Genomic DNA, 340 nt, shown 5'->3' with positions numbered 1-340 from the left:
GCCCCGCCCCGGGCCCAGCCCTGGTCTGACCAGGACACAGCCGTCAGACGCCCGAGGCCCTCCAAGCCCTGACCAGGACCCCGGGCCCCTTCCCAGAACCTAAGGGCCCGCGGGCAGCAGTGACATCAGCCGTGTCACTCCCATGCCGGCACCGCCACGTGAATTTATTTTTGGACAAGGAAGGAGCCACGGCCCTTCCTGGGCTGCCCCCAGCCCCATCCAGAGGGGACACTGCCCGCCCCGGGGCACAGAGACAGGGAGGCCGAGGCCGGTGAGAGGGGTGGCACCACCCAGACCGTGTGCCCAGAGGGGTATGTGGTGTGGGCCGCGCACCCCCACC

This window comes from Myotis davidii, unplaced genomic scaffold (genome assembly GCF_000327345.1).
Source record: "Myotis davidii unplaced genomic scaffold, ASM32734v1 scaffold472, whole genome shotgun sequence".
NCBI classification, from domain to species: Eukaryota; Metazoa; Chordata; class Mammalia; order Chiroptera; family Vespertilionidae; genus Myotis; species Myotis davidii.
Note: the sequence above shows the minus strand (reverse complement) of the source record.